A 17,460-nucleotide genomic window follows, 5' to 3' on the forward strand; every position below is an offset into this window, starting at 1 on the left:
AATTGCATGGGTAGTTTTATTGATGCCATGAAAATCAGAGAAATGAGGGACGATAAAATCCTTAAATTAATGTCAGTCAATTTTCCCCAGCAATTTGACCTAGAAGGTGTGGAATGTTTTCTCAAGTGATAGATCAGTATTTAAGATAGAGAACAGCAGATGCTGTAGAACCAGGCCTGGTACAGCCGGTGCTGTTTCTCTCACTTTCCAGAGATGAGTCAATGTTACTTGGTCAAGAGTATTGGTCAGGAATGATGAGAAAGTGACACGGGAAAATAAGTAATTAAAACAGGGAGAGAGGAGTACATAATGGAGGTAGGTGCAGGGGACACAGGTGGCCCAGGACAAGGGGAATCTACTTTGTTTATGGGGCTCAAGGAAAGTTTCAATGAGGAAATAACTTTCAGGCTGAGTCTCAAAGAGTGAATGGATATTTTCCAGGGAACCAATAGGAGAAAGGCATGGAAGGCATAGGGCAAGTCGGTTTGAAGGACAGTAAGTAGTTAAGTACACAGTGAGAAACAGGTGCAGAGCAGTGGGAGGTGGGGTTGAAGAGGTAGTCCGAGGATCGAATGATGATGGTCCTTGTATAACATATAATAAGAATGTTGCAGAGCTTGATGATAGATGGTGAAGCCCACTGGTATCTGGTTCATTAATTATTCTGGCATCTGGGAGTCCTTGCTCTGGGTCAATGGATTGGTTATGTCAGGGGAGTCCTGTGGATGCAGAGAAAATTTGTATGCCAAATGGCTGGTAGAGCTTCTTGTGTGGTCCCAAATGTTCCCAGATGTGTGGAGACTTGTGTATCTGCTTGGGACAGAAGTTGTAATGGGCCCATGAGCATAAGCAGCAGCTGTGTGATCAGGGCAACAATGGGCACCCAAGGGAGGAGGACCCCGAATCCCTGTGGTATTGTGTGCCAGGCCTCTCAGAAACACAACTTTATCAAAATGTTCTAGTCTTGAGCTGTCCAAGGAGCACAAAAACTGCCATGATGAGTCATCATTTCCATGCAGATGGGATAAAGGAGGCATTGTGGCCCCATGAGTCTGACCATCTCATTGCTGCTTCTCAGATGACAGCTGCTGGGAAGCTCCACCCCAGGCAGTTTGTACTGTCTCCTATGAAAGGCAACACAACACAGATCAGAAGGAGCTGGCTCTGAAAAGAGCTCTCTATGTATCAGAAAGTGTACAACCATTCATAATAATTTCATTCCTTCTTTAAGGGTGTCTAGAACATCTCTGATGTACAGGGCCCTATGGACAATGACCGTTCCCCACCTGCCTGGAGCTACCATGTAACTGGCTATTAAGTTTCACACTTAGGCAGTGTAAACAACAGCTTGAGATGACCGCTTTGCTGGATGTCCAAAGGGTAAAGATTGTCGGGCTGGTAGAACTCAGAGGGGAGAGGGAAAGAGCTCTGAGCTGTGATGCGGTCAAGATTGGTTTCTTGGAGGAAGTGGCCTTGGTCGGGCTTTTGAAGGACAGGTGGTGATGGAGTGGACTGACAAGAGAGAATATTCAAGTGGGAGAAAGGACACAAGCAGAGGCCCAGAAGCAGTGGCAGAGCCTCTCCCCACTCAGTGGCATCTCTCTAGATTCAATCAGACCCTCCTCCTATCTGCCCACTTCACTCTGCTCTCCTGGCTCAGATATGCTGGAGTTCTTTGCCTTCTGTTTGGCTGCTGATCTCAGTACTGTTATTTCCGTCATTCTCAACTTGGAGCAATTTTGCCCCTAATCCTCCACTCCTATCAGTGGACATTTTTGATTGTCACAACTCGGGGGAAATGCTACTGGCATCCAAAGGGTTGAGATCATCCTGCAATGCAAAGAATTGCACATTTTTTTTGCAAAAAATGCAAAGAATTTTCTGATCCAAAACAACACTGGGGCTGAGTTGAGAAACCCTGGGTTGTTCTATTTAAACCTTGTCCTCTCAATCTCACTGAAAAAGATGCTTTGGTAGAATTTCCTTCAAACACAGCAGTCACCTTCAGATATAATTGATACATTTATCCTGGGACCTGAACACTAGGGCCCCAGCACTGAGGACCCCACCAGAGAGACTGGCCCCCTGCCCACCTTTCCAACAGGGGAGAGGGCAGACAGTTCGCAGAGTCACAGGCCACAGAGCATCAAGGAGGAGGAGGGAAGAGGCCATGCCAGTTTGTTTGAAGATTAGAGCCTTATTGGGGTTCTTTGAAAAAGCGTTTGTCAAGCAGCAAAGATGGAAACACTTTTCAAGAGGTGAAGGAGAAAAAGGACAATCAGAATATAGTGACAGAAAGAATGTGTGTGTGTTAGTTTGCTAGGGCTACTGTAACCAGGTACCACAAACTGGGTTGCTTCATCAACAGAAATCTATTGTCTCATTGTTTCGAAGAGCAGAGTCTGAGATGCGGGTGTCATCAGGGCTGGTTCCTTCTGAGGGCTGCGAGGGAGAATGTGTTCCATGCCTTTCCCCCAGCTTCTGGTGCTTTGCTGGCAATCTTGGACGTAGAGGCATCAATTTACTCTCTGCCTTCATCTTCACATGGTGTTCCCTGTGTGTGTGTGTGTTCAAATTTCCCCTTTTTATAAGGACCCTAATACTATTGGATTAGAGACCACACTGATGACCTCATCTTAACTAATTACATCTGCAATAATCCTCTTCCCAAGTATGGTTACATTTTGAGGTACTAGGAGTTAGGACATCAACTTGTGAATTTGGGGGGGACACATCTCAATGCATAACAACGTGCTAATCATCTTCTATTTCTGTAAACAACCATAGCATTTAATTTGCACTTTAGAACTATCATTGAGTCCATGTTATCCACCTTTATATAGGAATTTTTTAGTGAGATAATTCTTCCATGGAGCTGTGAGCTTCCTGAGGGAAGATGCTGGGGCAAATCAACATGCAGAGAGATTTTATGAAATTGAGCATGAAACAAATATTTAAGTGCTTGGAAAATTTAAATGCAGCACTAAATACTATTTTGTATTATAAAAATTTTATATACATATATAGAAAAAGAATAAAGTAATAAGTCAAGTCACTTTGTTGACAATTCCTGCCAGGATTCTTGTATTTCTTCTCTCTTTGGGGAGAACAAAGCTGATACTTGAATTTCAGGTAAATGAATTACCCATGTAGCCTGCATCTTACTTTTCCCCCTTTTCTTTTCTTTTACTTTGTTCTATTCTATGTTCTTCTACTGACACAGTGGCAATGAGCAGGAAGAAAATCTTGTTATGTAGATAACAATCTGTGACTGATGGAGCTGCCTGAGTGAGGGAAAGCAGGGATGTTGACGCATCAGTAAACACCGAATGCCTCTGGAAACAATGTATGTAAGCGCTGCAAGATCCTCCCGACAGTTTTTAGAGATGTAACTTTATAAAATTCATTACTCTTGATTTTCCTCTGAGATACTCTGATCTGTGAATTCATTATATTTCAGCTCCTTGCCTCTGGTCTGGCTCACACCAGCTGCTTTGAAGCTACCAGAAGCCACAAACTCCCAGGCCCAGCACTGTGTTTTCAGTTTTTGTACTCAGCCTGTACTTTGTATCTGACACTTAGTAGTTGCTGAGCTGACAAGGAACAATTTAATTCATGATTAAATGGATTTAGTTTATGGATTTCTAGACTAATAGAATGTGTGAGTAATATAGATGATAATGATTGCCTATAACTAATCCCAGAGCCCAACTTCTTAACCTTCATCAACCTTTTCCACTCCGACTATAGTCTAAGGGCCTTTTCCAAGTGTGCCTCTAATCGACTGCTGCCTGACTGCCTGGGGCAGGCTAAGCCCCGTCTCAGCTGAAAGTGGGTTGGGGGTGAGAAGCTTGAGCAAATGGAAGGGAAGGACTTTGTCCTATCTAGCAGGTTGAATATAGGGAAGGGATAAGGGAAAAGGAAAACGATAAGCTTGAAAGAAGATGGAAATGTGAAGTGGCCGTAACATCCAGAAAATGTTTGTTCTGCTCCAATATGAGCAGGAGAAATGGCATCAATTACTCAAATCACTCTAATTCTGAGCTTATTTGTACCTTTGAACTTTGTTAGTCCAGCTCCTTTTGGGAGTCTGGGGTTGATGGCTAAAGAGAGTAGGGTAAAGACAAGTAATTTCAGCTGTAATAAAGGATCTTTTTAGAAACTTGCTTATCCTCTTCTTGCTACTGGTACTCAAATATAACAGAACCCAAATTGAATGAGAAAGGTTATATGTAAAATAGACCACATGGTTTAACGGAGAAGTATATGGGTCATAGGATCCAAAGAGATACATTTATTTTTTTTCCTTTCATCTATTCATGTACAGATGAAATATCTCCTCTATTCTGAATTCTACACTAGGGACTAATGTGCCTAGTATATTTGTACAAAAATATGAAAAATAATATCAAATAATTTTCAGTACACTAGGGGAAATTGAAAAATAAACATATATTTACAATGCAATATGATAATTATTGTAAAAGTTCTATAAGCATATTGGAGAATAAGAACCTAAATCTGTTGAGGAACATCAGGGAAGGTATCACAGAAGAGAAGTATTTGAGCTGAGATTTGAAGGTTACACAGAAATTGTTCAGGTGGACAAGCCTGGAGAAGGCATTTCAAGCTTAGGAATTCAGTGAACTATAAGGAGTTGAGTTCACCTGAAATGCAAACTGTAAGCATAGGAGAAAGGCAGAATGTGAGTCTGAACACCCAGGCAAAAGTTGGATTGTGAAAGATCGTCTTTGCCAAGCCAGTAGTTTTAGATTTTATCTGTGTGAGATGAGGTGTCATTGGTGAATAATGCGATAATGCTTAGGGAAGTAGCATGATCACATTTGCATATTCAAATCATTACCATAACAGTGAGGATGAGTTGGAAGATGTTTTAAAGACTATTAATAATCTATCACATCAATAGGCTAAAAGAAAAGAATCACACAATTGTATTATAGATGCAGAAAAAGCATTTGACAGAATTCAGCATGCATTAATGATAAAAACTCCACTAAACTAGGAATAGAGGGGAACTTCCTCAACCTGATAAAAAACATCTACAAAAAACCTACAGCTAATGTCAAACCTAATGGTGAGAAACTTGAAGCTTTCCTGTTAAGATTAAGTAAAAAGCAAGGCTATCCCCCTTCACCACTCCTTTTCAACCTTGTACTTGAAGTTCCATCTAATGTAATAAGACGAGAAAGAAAATAAAAGCTATACGGATTGGGAAGGAAGAAATAAAATTCCCTTTGTTCACAGATGACATGGTCATCTATGTAGAACATCAGAAAAAATCAACCAAAAAACTATTGGAACTAATAAGCAATTATAGCAAATGTGTACAATATAAGGTTAATATACAAAAGTCAATCACTTTCCTATATATTAGCAAAGAGCAGTGGAATCTGAGGTTTAAGATACAATATCATCTACATTAGTGCTCAAAAATATGAAATACTTGGGTATAAGTCTAATAAAATCTGTCCAAGATCTAGATGAGGAAAACTACAAAATTCTGATGTACAAAATCAAAGAAGAATTAAGTAAACAGATATTCAGTGTTCAGGGATAGGAAGATTCCATATTGTGACAATATCAGTTCTTCCCAACCTGCTATAGATGCAATACAATCCCAATCAAAATCCCAGCAAGTTATTTTGTGTATATTGACAAATTTATTCTAAAGTTACAGAAAGAAGCCAAAGATCCAGAATAACCAACACAATATTGAAGGAGAAGAACAAAGTTAGAAGACTGACACCAGCCAACTTGAAGACTTACTATAAGGCTACAATAATCAAGACAGTGTGGTATCAGCAAAGGAATAAACAAGTAGATCAATGGGACAGAACAGAGAGCCCAGAAATAGACCCACATAAAGAGAGTCAATTTATCTGTAATAAAGGAGCAAAGGCAATACAATGGAACAAAGGTAGGGATTTCAACAATTGGTGCTTCCACAACTGACATTGTAACTGCCCCTGATGCAGGAAGGATTAATAATCACTGGAAAAGGCTTGCCAACAAACTGTGACCTGGAAGTGAGAAGGCTGGTTAGCCAAAGACGGGTAAGATCTCCAGAGGGAGGCAACCTAAGACAGGCACAGCCTCCCAGGGCACAGATGGAGACAGGATATTGGGAGCAGGAGGGGCCGTTGCCTAGGAGGCCTTGCATGCCCCAAGATAAGAATATACGAGCACAGCAAAAACATGATAATATCAAAACAGAGGGGGAGGGAGGGCTCCTTGAGAAATCCCTAAGAATTCTTGGCATCCACTAATTACATTGTCCAGAACACTTTGTGTATGATTAACAGATGTAAGCTGTGTATATATTGAAGCACTGGTTATAATAAACTCAGAGTGGTCATCATCCCTCTCCGCATCTATTCTGGTGTGCACATTGGATTGCAACACCGACAGACATCTATATGCCAAAAAAAAAGAACAGCAATCTAGAGGCAGAGCTTACACACTTCACGAAAATTAACTCAGAATCAATTAGAGACTTGAATGTAAAATGCAAAACTATAAAACTCCTAAAAGATAACAGGAGAAAACCTAGATGACTTTGGGTATGGCAATGACTTTTTAGACACAACACCAAAGCCATGATCCATGAAAGAAATAATGGACAAGCTGGACTTCATTAAAATTAAAAACTTCTACTCTGCAAAAGACAGTGTCAAGAGAATGAGAAGACAAGACTCATTGGGAGCCACAGACTGGGAGAAAATATATGCAAAAGACACATCTTATAAAGGACTGTTATCCAAAATATACAAAGAACTTTTCAAACTCAATAATAAGAAAACAATAAATTTGATTAAAAAATAGGCCAAAGACCTCAGTAGACACCTCATCAACAAAGATATAGATGACAAATAGCATGTGAAAAGATGTTTCACGTCAATTAAAATGTGAAATTCAAATTAAAATGATAATGAGATGTCACTACACAACTATTAGAATGGCCAAAATCTGGAACACTGACAACTTGGCACTTGCCAAATTCTGGCAAGAATGTGGAACAACAGGAACTCTCATTCATTGCTGGTGAGAATACAAAATGGTACAGTGACTTTGGAAGACAGTTTGGCAGTTTCTTACAAAACTAAACTTACTCTTACTAGTAACTGCACTCCTTGGTATTTGACCAAAGGAGTTGAAAGCTTATGTCCACACAAAAACCTTCACATGGATGTTTACAGCAGCTTTATTCATATTTGCCAAAACTGGAAGCAGTCAAGCTATATTTCAGTAGGTGAGTGTATTAATAAACTGTTGTACATCCAGACAATGGGATATTATTCAGCGCTAAAAGAAATGATATTTCAAGCCATGAAAAGACATGGAGGAAACTTAAATGCTCTTTACTAAGTGAAAGAAACCAATCTGACAAGGCTACTTACTGTGTGATTCCAATGATATGATATTCTGGAAAAGGCAAAACTACAGAGACAGTAAAAAGTTTGTTGGTTGGCCAAAGGAGTGATAAATAGGCAAAGCATAGAGGATTTTTAGGGCAGTGAAAGTGCTCAGTATGGTCATACATTTGTCCAAATCCACAGAGTATGCAACACCAAGAGCAAAGTGTAATGTGAACTCTGGACTTTGGGTGACTATGATGTGCCAGTGTATGTTCATCAATTTTAACAAATGTTCCACTCTGGTGGAGGAGTTTGATAATGTGGAATGCTATTTGTGTGTAGGGGCGGGAGGTATGTGGGAAATCTCTGTACCTTCCTGTCAATTTTTCTGTGAACCTAAAACTATATACAATTTTATAAAGTCTTAATAAAAAAAGACCATTAATAATCATTTGATGAATGACTGGAATGCCAAGTAGGTAATGAGCGAAACTGTCCATCTGGCAGCTCTTAGACTTAGCCTTACATGGGAGAAAAATAGTCATGCTTGGAGGAAGTATTCTCTATTGGGTTAGACAACCTTGGCAATGACAGTCATAGTAGCCTCTCAATGGCCAAGTCTACTGTAAACTATTCAATCGATTCTCCCACCTGCTGCTCTCTCAAGTTTCCTGTGTGAAGAGATCGGACATATAACTCTCTGGGCACACACAGCTGGCTCCTAAGGAAAGATTCCTTTCTGTAGGAAACCAGTTTAACCACTAGCTTCTTCTGTCTTATCACCCTATGGCTTTTTAGCTCTCTAATCACAGTCCGTTTTCCGACTAATTAGTATTGGGACAACTCAGCCCGGAACCTCAACTTGAAAATGCTGGTGTCAGAGAGAGAGCACTTAATCAAATGACTTGTGATTATTCAACAGAGAAATTTTCTCTGATTAAGACTGTCACCCTTTCTGAAGCACCTGTTCTTCTTTCTTACAGTCTTTGCTTGAGTAGGCTCTGCTGTGGCACGGCTGCCATGGCCGCTGGTGCTTTACTGAAAGGGAACGGGTGAATATGCCAATGTGATGAAGAGACCTGCATTTTCATTGAAATAAAGGATATTTTTTTAATTTTTTTTTTAAAGATTTTATTTTTTCCTTTTTCTCCCCAAAGCCCCCCGGTACATAGTTGTATATTCTTCGTTGAGGGTCCTTCTAGTTGTGGCATGTGGGACGCTGCCTCAGCGTGGCTTGATGAGCAGTGCCATGTCCGCGCCCAGGATTCGAACTGACGAAACACTGGGCCGCCTGCAGCGCAGCGCGCGAACTTAACCACTCAGGCACGGGGCCAGGCCCAAAATAAAGGATATTTTTTTTTTTTTTAAAGATTTTATTTTTCCTTTTTCTCCCCAAAGCCCCCTGGTACATAGTTGTATATTCTTCGTTGTGGGTCCTTCTAGTTGTGGCATGTGGGATGCTGCCTCAGCGTGGTCTGGCGAGCAGTGCCATGTCCGCGCCCAGGATTCGAACCAACGAAACACTGGGCCGCCTGCAGCGGAGCGCGCGAACTTAACCACTCGGCCACGGGGCCAGCCCCAATAAAGGATATTTTTAAAGAGTTCCCTACTGACTGTTAACTTTAAAAATGTCAGTCTCTTATCATAGGAATAGGTAAATAGCTTATTCAGCTTTATACGACGGGTTGTCTTGTCCTCATGAGCTCTTCAGTCTATAAAGATTACAACAGTTTTAATTGTGTTAAAATACTTATTTTTATGTTTCTTTGACTTTGAATATTTCCTATCAGAAGGGACATGATTTTTGATCCAAGCCTTGACAGTGAGCAAACTTTTAAGCTGGTCTCTCGTAGACTTTACATAGGAGGCAATTTGGGAGCACTGGACGAGGCTCTAGATCCTTGAGTCAGGCTGACCTTGGTTAGTATTGAATTCTGCTCTCACGGTGAGATTTCTAACAAGGTACTGAGCCCATCGTCCTATTAAGGAGGCTAATATATACTTAATAAAGTTCTTATGATGATAAAATGAAACGAGGTACCTAAAATACTTCTTCGGACAACTGTTAATGCAGGAAGCAATTATTTAGTACCAGCGAAATTGTAGTTTAAATAGAAACCAGAGACATTTGTTTCTCACCTCCCATAAACTCCCCTAAATATTTCCTTTCCCACATGATTCTTTCTTACTAGATTTCATGGAACAGAGAAAATGACAAGAAAAAGAATTTCTCCTAAAAGAAAATAACTTTTTAATACAATGAGTATTCCTTCCCAGGTTGTTCTGGAGGCTTCTGACAACCTTCAGAGTGGAAACTTTACTCATTGCTCAGATAATGTTACTTTTCTCCTGCCTATAGACTGCAGGGATCCCGTGCAGATGACAAGGTGCCCTCCAGACCTCAGATTTTGAGGAATGCTTGTCAAAACACATTGTTTTTTTTTTTTCATCAGTCAGACATTGCCAACCCCCTAATTTGTTTCCATTAATATGTGATAATAAAGCCTAGAATTGGCTCCTTTAAAGCAAGTTTAAGCATGTTACTTGCATTTGGCGAAATATTTATGATTTCTTTCCCCAAATGACAGTGTTCCCAGTCCAGCAATGCGGGATGGAGGCAATGGAGAAGAAATATATCTTTCCTCAAATATCCATATGCTGAGGGCTTTCCAGTTGAAGGGCTGTTTCTAAGCCATCTAAGGTTATCAGGGACAGATTGAGAAATAAAAGTAGTAATACATGGTGATAAGATTTGGGGCTTTAGAGCCAAGCAGATGTGATTTTTATCCCTGTACTCATCCTCACTGGCTCTGTGACCTTAGACTATGAATTGACTTACTCCTAGTTCCAGTTTTATCATAAGCAAAAGAGAGACAACAGCCCTGAATTGCAGAATTGATTAGAGGAAAAGAGATGATGTGCATAAAAGTGCAGCGAGGAGCTGGCCCATTGTGGGTGTTTGATGAACAGTAGCTGTTATTGCCGTGATGTTATTGACATGACAAGGATGAGAAGGGGCTCTGTCACCCTGGACATCATGCCCACTCTTAATAGCACATCCTCAGCGCGCCATCTTGTTTGATATTGGATAGTTGACCTTAGTCATAGCACGTGTTGGACTTTCTGAGGAATTGCGAAACAATGGCCCTCTAATTCCCCCTGACTCTGAGAAAGCCTTAATTCATGCAGCAATGGAAAACTGCCCGCTGATGAGGGTATGCAGAATGTGATGCACGACAGAGAATGGCCCTCTGTTTCTAAACTTTCTGTTCCTAGAAGGAAGAAAAGCCTACTGGATATTTAAATGCATCCACTTCAAAGGCCTCTCTTTTAAATCTTCCCAGGACATAGGCTCCTGCAAAGAGGAAGAAGCTGATGTTCTCAGTAAAAGCTGAAATAACACAGGTTCAGGAGGTAGGGTATGGTGAGGCCCTCAGGAGAAAGGGTCTGAGACCCAAGACTAATCATAGTGTATGGTGCTGTCTTCCTTTTACTCTATTCTCCGGCCTGACTAAACTATCATGGCTCTTCAGGTTGCTTGGATATTTTCCTGCTTTCTCGATTTTGATCCTACTGATCTCTTGGCCAAGAATGTTTTCCTCTTATAATCAGCTTAGATAATCTTCCTCATTGTGGGTTCTGAAGCCACATGGACTGAGTTGAAATTCTGGCTCCACCACTTACTTTCTTGTAACTTTGGGCAAATCACATACCTTCTCTTTGCCTGTTTTCTTATCTGTAAAACTGGAAAATATAATGGCACCCCTTGCTACTCCTAATGTGAGTAGCACCAGCGTTACTTGAGTATTTCTTGGAAATGCGGAATCTCAGGCTCCACCTCACCACCTACTGGACTCCAATCTGGGTTTTAGTAGGATCCTCTGAGATTTACTTGCTCATTAAAGTTTGAAACGCACTGATGATACCTACATGATAGGGCTGTTGTGAAGATTAAGTGAAATAATGGATGTAAAGCAGGTAGAACCTGACATAAACACTAAGTGCTGAAGAAATATTGGGCTATTATTTGTTTTATTTTGCGTCAAGATATTCTTCAAGTGGAACTTTCCTGTCAACTTCCTATGATCTTTCCATTATTCTCTTCTTGTTTAATTACTCCATATTTTGTCTGTGCTCCACAAAAATCTCTGTAGGTGCCTTTGATAATTTAATTGCCTGGACCCTTATCTGTCAAACTCAGAGATCTTTAAGGGCATAGAAGCATCTTTTATCTCCCTGCCCTCTGGGATCAGGACAGTGCCAGAAGAGACCTTCAGTAAATATCAGTTGAATAAATGATACACACACACAACAACAACAGCAACAAATAGCAACAGTACCAAGTGGATGATAAAAAAAAATACTGGAAAGACTCAAGGAATGCTAAGGTGCTATGAGAAATTTCCTTACAGAGAGAGAGATTTAAGCTGTTCTTTGCACAGCATGGACGTTCAAAAGTTTAACAGAAAGAAATGGTGTAAATTCTGGATGTAGGTAATGACGTGAGTGAAACTTAAAAATGAGGGTGCAAGTAACAGGTTCAAGGGAGCAAGAATTGATGTGTGTTTCTGGAACAGAGAATTCTTTTTGGAACTACAGTAGAAAAAATAAGATGTGCATTCACATACTGGAGATCCTGTGTACCAAACTAAAGAGTTTGAAAATAAGGGAACTTTGAATGTTTTTGAGTTAGAAAGTAACACTCAACATGTCTTTTAAAAAGGAAAAGAAAAAGAAAAGCTTATTAATTGCATCTACTTCTTAAGTAGCTATATGGAGAGTGAGGTTGATTTATGCCTTCCCAGACTCATGTGAATATTCTGAAGAAGGATGCATGTCGAGAGGGAGGGGCAATGATGACAGAGCTGGTGCATACTAGCAAAGCAAAGATTCATTTCACTGATGGTATGCTATCGTTTGATTTTTTTGCCACATCTTAAAGAGGAACAAACAGCTATCAAGTCCATGTAGACACTTATGGATTGTTTCAAAGTATTATATTTTTTTTGTCACAGGTGCTGTTTTCTTCTAATTTGCAAATACTCTGAAAGCCGATAATTTCCTCTACAAAATTACAGTAACGTATGACTGAGCAATTCAAGTGACCATTTTAGGTCCTGAATTTGAGTTGCTATAAACCAGTTAGTGAGTAGTAAACAGCAGGGTTGGACCTAGGTGGATGGTGTGTGGTCAGCTGGCCTCACTCACTGGGTCCTTCAGTGACTCTCTTGCAGATTTATTTCAACTTTGTGCTTCAGTAAATTTCCCACTGTCTCCAGGCCATTGGTCTTAAGAGCAGTCTACAAAACATGCCAATGAGTTTGAAAATATACTAAGGATATTTTATGTGGATCCTGCGGGATGGAGTGATGGCTTCACAATGTTTCCATTGGAATTGAATTTCCTGAGAAAGAAGTTCAAAGAATAGCTAGTTTGTCCTCAATATTTTGTACTGCCTTTATGTTGCAGATAAAACAGAAAGAGTCAAAGAGGATCAGAAATAAATGAAATCTCTGACAACTAAACTGCTTATGTGTTTATCCTGTTGACTGATTCTTTTCTGGATTGTGCTCCTTGTGGGCAGGTATGTGAACTTTTTTCTCTTATTGTCCAAAAGATGTTCAGGCCAGACCTGAATACAAAGAAGGAGCTCAACAAAAGCTTAGTAAATAGGCGAACTTCAAAATTGTCTTTAGTATGTATTCATTTCCTAGGTATCCTGATAGTGCTCCTGCTAATAAGCAAATGAAGCCGTTGAGTAGCCTATATTACATCTTGGGTTTCAGGCAGAGTCTCTGCTCATAGCTCCTTGAGGCCATAAATCTCCCTACCAGAGACTGTGCTTACTGTGTCCATGGAGAGACAGTCTATAATTACAAGCTTCGTGGGAGGGAACAGAGTGACTAAATCACAGTGATGTGTAAAAACATCTTGCTAGAAGGTGAGGGGAGGACACTGGGTTAAATAATGGTAACACACATTATTTTTATCTACAATGCAATGTAATATCTTGTAAATAAGAACAAATATCTACTGTGTACGTATTACATGCCAACCATTGTGTAATAGTTTACAGGCGTTATGAGTTGTTATTCACATAAACACTAAGTAGGTATTAATATTTTTCTCAATTTAACATAAGAAGACACTAATGTTTTGAGAGATCATGTAATTCATCTGTATTCAGAGAGCTTAATAAAAATGAAGTTGCACATTTATTCCAATAGATCTCTCGGTCATTTTTTGTTCTGATGAATGACTGCTAGGATGCTTCCAGATCTAATATTTTATGATTAATGAAACATTTTCCCTTAGGCTTTTCTGGATATTGAGTTTTAAGAATGATAGCTCATTCAACAGCAAGTCAAAATTTTATTGGCAAAGTTAAAGTTGTTTTATTCACTACAGATAAAGGGCAAAGAGGTAAGACTTTGTTGGAGGCAGATCACATATATACCTGACATTTTCATGAAGAATATATGTGGGATTCCAGGGAGAAAGCTGGTTGGGAAGAGAAGTGGGAATTTGTGTCAATGGAGGAAAGTAGGGGTTTTAAAACCAGAAACCAACACTCACCCCATTGTCTTATCCTTTCAGACCACACCTGTGGATAGTCTATACAGAGGGTGAGAGAGTGCTAAGGAGGGAGTTTTTGGCAGAGATTGTGAACAACGTAATTGAGAAGGAAAAGTACAGGAATGCATGTTAAGAGAAAGTTCTGGATTTATTCTGCCTTTGACAATCTTAAGAGCTTCAGATAAACCACTTAAATTTCCTGCACCACAGCTTTTGTCCTAGCAAATATCCTCTAAAAATATAAGTTATTATTGGCCTTGGTTTAAAGGAATATTATAATCAGACCCTGAGGTGAAATAGAGAAATAGTGAACAGCCTAATGCTGTTATTTTTTTCTCAGTAGATCTTCACTGAGTTCCCACAGGATGCATGAATTTTTAATCTATAATTTACATGGACAGAAAGTGTCAATTTATTAAGCTCATTTAAAAAGCAAATGATAATGTCATCCCCATATGTTTCAAGTGAATCATTTAATGTGAATGAAGATCAGTTTGATGTCACCAAAATAGAGTAGGAAATAGAGAATAGAAAAACTTTCCTTCTTCTGGAAAAGGTTTGATGCTAGGATAACCTACCTTGTCTTTCCAAACATGGCAGATCAAAAAGACTAGAGAATATGTTAGAAACAGATGTTCTTGAAAACAATGACATCTGAAGGTTTATTTCCTGGAGGGAAGCAAAATGCTGAAGGAAATAATTAGTTTGGAAATCATATTTGGAAATTTTAAAATGGTACCATTTACAAAAGCATAAAAAGTCAAATAGAAAAAAAATCTAAACAAAATGTGCAGAACCTCTCTACCATTGCTACTCAAAGTATGGCTCATGGAGCAGAACCAGTCTGTGATTTTGTTTCTTACTTGTTAGCAACGAGATAAGTACAGAAACTAAAAGTAAGTGTTTAGAAACTTTCACAGTGAGTTGACATTATTGCAGCGTCCAGCATGTGATCCAGAGATTTGATTCATTGAAAAGTGTGTAAACCAGTTTGCATATTGTTGAATTGAGCTGGTAAGGGACATGTGGGTCAAGTTATGACCTAGTCATGCATATAGTGACCTGAAATGCTTAGAAAACAGAACTGGTTCTACATCATAGATTCGAAATCTACAGAACTTTATTGAACAAATTAAGAGGATCTAAATAAGAGCAGGGATAAACTATGTTCATGGATTGGAAGATTCAGTATTTTGAAGATGTCAGTTTTCCCCCAAATTAACTTGTAAAGTCAGTGCAATTCCAGATGAGATCTTGGCAGATTTTTTGTGGGAGTGCACAGAGAGAGAAAATGACAAGCTGAATCTTAATTCATATGGGCTAAAAAGTAAGCAAAGGAACAAAAAAAAAAAAGAAAAAGAAAGCTAGAAGACCTAAATTACCAGCTACCAATCTCTAGTATAAAGACATAGTAATTAATACAATGAAACTAAGACAAAAAAATACAATCTAACAGCAGAACAGAATAAATAGTCCAGAAATAGATCCCATACATTTGTGGTCACCTAATTATGACTAAGATGTTACTGCAGTGCAGTGGAGGAAGGGGTAATCCTTTTAATCAACAGTGCTGAGTCATTTGATTTCAAGGGGAAAAGACATTTCCTTGACCCTTCAAACCACACCAAAAAAATCAGTTCTAGATCAATCATAGATCTAAATGCTAAAACAACAAAGCTTTCAGGTGAAAACATAGGCAAACATCTTTATAAACCTGAGGTAAACAAATATTTCTTAAATAGGACACAAAAAGTATAAACTACAAAAGAAAAACTTGATAAAGTTATCTATATTAAAATCAAGGGCTTTTGTTCTCCAAAACACACCATTAAGAGGGTACAAAAGCAACTCACAGAATGGGAAAAAAACAGTTACAGTGCGTATGTTCAACAAAGGACTCATATCCACAATATATGTTTTTAAATCAATAGACATCAATAGGAAAATGACTGACAATCTAATTGAAAAATGGACAAACAATTAAAAGAATGGATGCTCCACAAAGGAAGATATCTAAATGGCCAGTAAACAAAGGAAAAAGTGCTTTACTTTGTTAGTCAGCATGAAAATACAGATTAAAGCTGTAAAATGGTAACTGTTGGCAAACATTTGGAGTAACCGGTACTTTTATATATTTCTAGTGAGAGTGTGTTGCTAACAAAACTGTTTGGCTGTATCTACTATAGTTAAACATATACATATCCCATGAACAAGAAATTTGTACTTATTCTACCAGAAGATAGCTACTAGAAAGCTCATAGCAACACTTAGCCCTACCTTGGAAATTACCCAATGCCCATCAAAAGTGGAATAGAAAAATAAATAACGGTATATTTACATAGGGGAATATTGTACAACAATGAGGATGAATTGTCTCCAACTTCACCTAATTGTATAGAAGAATCTCACAAATAGAGTTCTGCATGCAATGAACCACACAAATGAGCACATATTTTGTTATTCAAACAAAATAGCAATCATATTTTATAGGAATCTATGCTGTTCAAAGTCCAAATTGGGGTTAACTTTGGGAGAAAGTAATGACATAAAGGGAGTATAAGGAAAACTTCTAGAGTGCTGATGACTATGTTTCCCGATCTGGTTACACAAGCTCAGTTTGAGAACATTCACATATCAGTGCTCTCTTGTCTATGCATATTTTATAAGTAGGTCAACCAATCGATCAAACTTTAAATAAATGACACACATACGGAAACACAGAGGTTTCACATGAAGAGTTAGTCACAGCAGCTTGGAGGAAAAAGATTAAAATATAGTAAGTAAAGTCAGATTTCCAATTCTGAAGTTTCCGTGATGTTGTGCTGGCGCTCTGAGTTCATTGAAAGGGCCAGCTCCCTTTAAGAAGAGAGGTTTAAAATGATAGATGCTCCAGTGTGCCAATTGTATTTTCAAATGTAAATCTAGTGCATATACATAGCAATACTGAAGAAAAAGCAGCAGGGACTGTCAAATATATGGAACATAAAATGGTTCAGCAACTTTAGAATTCCCAGCTTGAACCTTTTTCATCCAAGAAAATACACTGTGTCTCAGGCCAAGGGCACAGTAGAGGTACTGCTGTTGATGGTTTATTATAAGCAGGGGGCTACAGAATCTAAAAGGATTATTGATAGCCCAAATTGGGGTGCCACATGTGAAGCCAAATAGGAGTTATTTTTGGTCTTGGTTTAAAAGGAATATTATACTCAGCTTTCCAGCTGAAATAAATAGGTAATGTGCAGTCTACTCTAAAAGTAACAAACATGTTAATTTAGTTGAGAATAGGTCCTAGAATTATATTTCATTATGTCTAAAAATAAAGACTTTTAGAGCCCTCCATTGAGGAATCAATGCATAGGCCAGGTTGACAGACACAGTCCTGTGGCTTAATAAATTACAGATGGTGAGAACTTGCCTCACTCAGGGCTAGGAGGTGGATGGAGGAGGTGTATTGGAAGGTTTCTGCTTCCACCTCGTGCTCTCTAACATTCTCTGGGTCAATTAGACT

General features: G+C 39.0%; 1 long non-coding RNA gene across 1 annotated transcript in view; it reads left to right on the top strand.

Moving 5' to 3' along the window:
* LOC139075818 (uncharacterized) overlaps nt 1-17,460 on the top strand; it is a 103,697-nt gene that overhangs the window by 32,112 nt on the left and 54,125 nt on the right. The window contains exon 2 of the long non-coding RNA XR_011526687.1: nt 12,846-12,960. This is a non-coding gene — a long non-coding RNA (uncharacterized lncRNA). The remainder of the gene's footprint in view (nt 1-12,845; nt 12,961-17,460) is intronic.

Source organism: Equus przewalskii, chromosome 14, assembly GCF_037783145.1.
Source record: "Equus przewalskii isolate Varuska chromosome 14, EquPr2, whole genome shotgun sequence".
In the NCBI taxonomy this organism is placed as follows: domain Eukaryota; kingdom Metazoa; phylum Chordata; class Mammalia; order Perissodactyla; family Equidae; genus Equus; species Equus przewalskii.